Genomic DNA, 3,630 nt, shown 5'->3' with positions numbered 1-3,630 from the left:
GCAGTTGACGTCAAGGAAAAACGTACGTGAGGAAAGTTGTGTGGCTGCTGACAAGAAATAAAAAGACACCAGACAGAAGAATCGGGGTTCTTTGTTCCGCAGCGTTCGAGTCGAGCACACATGGAGATGCAGAATCAACGGAGGGCTGCGTGCTGATTGCCCGGGACGATGAGACTGCTCGCTGCACAAGAAAGGAACAAGATCCGTTTACCCACAACCCGGGATTCTGATTCGACTGCGGCCCCACACTCAACCCAAAAGATTCCAACGATGCTGCAGTGGACATGGGGGATAGACAAAGATCGTATATTGATAGAGAACTGAGTTCATTGAGGATTCTCACCAGTTCACCTTTGGATTTATTCTAAAAGGATTCTGCCAAGACAAAGACAGGACTCCATCCATGGACGTTAAAGTTCTCTGCTGCCAAAGGTCAACTCTGCATCTGGGTTCGAGTGAAAACTGCCTCCCCAAAGTCTCTATTTAGATCAGGACACAGTGTAGGGTTAGAAGTAGGAGTGATTTCTAAAAATTCTTAAAAGTATGAATTTCTTAATTTTTTATTGATAAGCTGTATGTCTTTTTCCCTTGCTAAAGCTTGCTAATAAAATACTAAAGTCTAATTTGATGTTGTGAACAGTTAATTGAGTCAACTAGATTTAATTCTTCTGATTAATGTGAAATCAATGTTAATGGTCCTAGTAAGTCAGGGTGGCTTCGTACGTTCTTTAGTTCAGATAAATAATGACCCTGTGACCCACGTTAATAACAGAGCTGCTGTGAACAGACGTGGTTTATGAGCTCGGACACCGGCAGGGCTACTCTGATGTCTGAATCATGGACTGAAGCGGGTCATAATGTCTGGATGAAGGTAGTTGGAGCTTAGACGAATCTTTCTCACTCCCAGCTTAAACAAAAGTTCTCTATATTCTTATTTGTGGTAATACCCAGGACTTTGAGGCTTTTTGGACCCGTGAGATGGAGAGCTGGTCAGTAGTCAGTCCGCTGGAGTTTGGGAGGAGTTAGGGGCGTGGCTGAGTACTGTGGATTAACAACATGAATACTGTAATTCTAGACAAACCTCACTGCTTCCAGTTTTCAAACATTCTATAGACATTGTAGTATCTGTAAAATACATAGATTCAATGTTTTTTTTTGTTTGTTTTGTTTGTTTTTGCAGAAGGGGGCTGTTTAAGTAATAAGTGGAAGTGGGTGCAGAGATCACACAAGCCCAATATTTATAGTGTTAAACCTATTCATGAATGGACAGAGTACTCTATCTTATGAATATTTTAAAATGTATGTACAAAGNTTCGGTGGTCTAGACTACAACTCTGCTATGTGGCTCCTTGGTTCCATGTCATCCCCCTCCTTTCTGTTGGTTTTCTTTCAAAATAAAAGCCGCTAGTGGCAAAAAAAAATGTGAAGTTCATCCTATGTTAGGACAGGAGACGAGATGTTTCCATCCCCGAAATTATGATGCATAGAATCACATATATATTTAAGTCTAAACTGTTACAGAGAGTAAACACAATAAAAACATGCTTTATCTGTGGCATTGTTCAACATCAAGTGCTGAACATACTTCGCTCTTCTGTGCATCAGGATCGCCATTCATCCAAACGTTGATCTCATCCAAGAACTCTTTAAAACTGATCAACTTTGGTTCATACCAATCGCCGTGATCGGTTTCTTTTTCATCATCGTTCAGAAGTCTTTGAACTGAAGATTGCAAGTCCATAAATTCTGCTAAATAATTATTAAAAGTTTTCATATGCTCATCTATGGAGGGTTTTGATTCTCCAGCATCAATTAAAGCATGAATGTCATTTCTTTTTCTTGTCAGAACGCCGAGTTTGGCTCTGCGCCTTTTAATTAAATTAAAGAGTTCCCTTTCCTTTTGAAATCCTTCATCTTGTTCATTCATTTTCAACACAAATTTCGTTTCTCTAAATCCAAAAGATAATTGTCCAAAACAAACTTTTCAATTTGCAGCTCAGCGTCTCTGCTTTCTCCAAAAAAGTATCGCATTTACTCACGAACTTTGTGCGTCTTCTCCAAGTCCATTCCATGAAGTTTCAGTCGCACAAGTGCGATCATCCAATCTTCCAGGCTTTTCCAATATCCAAACGTTCCAAAGATAGTCCAAAAAAATGATTTTTTGACTTGCATGTCGCGGCCTTCTCGTTTCCAAAAAACAATATTCCAACAAAGGCCGTGGGTGTTAATAGGTGGTTTTTTATTTGAACGCACTTCCGACTTAATTTGTTTGAAAAAATATATTCTTTATTTCTTGTAAAAAAAAAAAATAGCGACAAAATTACCAAAAATGTCCTACAACTTAGTCAAAAAATGAAAGTAAACTCAATATGATGTTTCAAGTACAAAAAAGTGGAAAGTGAAAGTGGTCAAAAAAAATCATTTACAAAAACCTACCGTCCACACACCAAACATTTGCCAAACGATGCCTCCACCAAGCACTCGGTGTGTTTTTAATTACTCAAATTAATGGGAGGGTCTAACCAATTACCAACATAATCTAATCAATTCAAATATACAAATTAACTACAGATTTTGGATCTAAACTAACTTAAATAAATTCTAACTTTCCAAAATGGAAAACTAAATTAGTAGAAATTACAATTTGCAAACTTTACATAAATGGCCACAACACTGATTTCCCCTCTTTGCTGGACAGACTTATAATGTTTTTGGAATCATGTCTTTGGCTCATCGTCTCCATAGATCGGGCTTCAAGTAAAGCTCCAGACCTCACAGCCTGCCTGCTCTGGCTGGCTGTTTCCACCTTTCCTCCTCGGACTCACCAGGCACCAAGCTCCCCCTTCTGGTTCACCTGGTCAAAGTAAGATCTACCACAGCTGGCCTTTTCAATCTCACTATTCCACATCCCAGATTGGCACTAACCTTGCCCCTTTCACTACAGAACCTGAGTTTTTCCACCACCTCCTGGTTTCCACAAACACCTTCCATCTCTTTTGTAAATAAATCACAACAAACTGTGTGTCATGTCTGCATGTGGGTCAATAAATTACCTCAAAACATGGCAAAAAGTGGAAATAAACATTGTCAAGAAAAGTCGAGCTCAGCCCACTTCCCCATGCTGGAGATTTTAGTTTAATAATAACAATGAATAAAGTTATCTTTAAAACTAATTACACAGGTGACATCAAGACCGAACAGTAGAGTCAGATGGTAATGAAATTAATCTGGTTTTGTGTGTTGTTATTGTGTCCTGCAAACTTTGCTTTAATTCTACTTTTTTTCTATTTAATCATACAAAATCATAATCAGGCAGAAAGAGAGTTATGGAACAGGAAGAGCAGGTTTCCTGAAGAAAGAGGAAGTTTCCAGCCTGCAGTGATTAAAAATAGTTCAGATTGCTCATTTCAAGGCATTAAAGGGTTAAAGAATAAAATCTAAACATTTTGAGTAATTGGATAAAACCCAGAGTAAAATACTTAAATGAATAATGATAACTTATGATTAAACCAATAATTAATATTGGTTTAACAAATGGTTGATGTTGGTTTGATTATAAGAATATTTGCACTTACTCTTACAGTTTGTGGAAGTATTACAGGTGAGAGAAGTAACTGTAACATGGTATCA

General features: G+C 38.1%; 1 long non-coding RNA gene across 1 annotated transcript; it reads left to right on the top strand.

Moving 5' to 3' along the window:
* The first annotated feature begins 2,749 nt into the window (after positions 1-2,749).
* Positions 2,750-3,022, top strand: LOC106943578 (uncharacterized). Its single transcript, XR_001423952.1, has 2 exons — positions 2,750-2,863; positions 2,945-3,022. It is a non-coding gene; the product is annotated as an uncharacterized LOC106943578 (long non-coding RNA).
* The last annotated feature ends 608 nt before the right edge of the window (positions 3,023-3,630 follow it).

This window comes from Poecilia latipinna, unplaced genomic scaffold, assembly GCF_001443285.1.
Source record: "Poecilia latipinna isolate Pla-1442-1.1 unplaced genomic scaffold, P_latipinna-1.0 Scaffold5492, whole genome shotgun sequence".
NCBI classification, from domain to species: domain Eukaryota; kingdom Metazoa; phylum Chordata; class Actinopteri; order Cyprinodontiformes; family Poeciliidae; genus Poecilia; species Poecilia latipinna.
The sequence above is the reverse complement of the archived record's forward strand: the minus strand, read 5'-3'. Positions and strand labels throughout refer to the sequence as shown.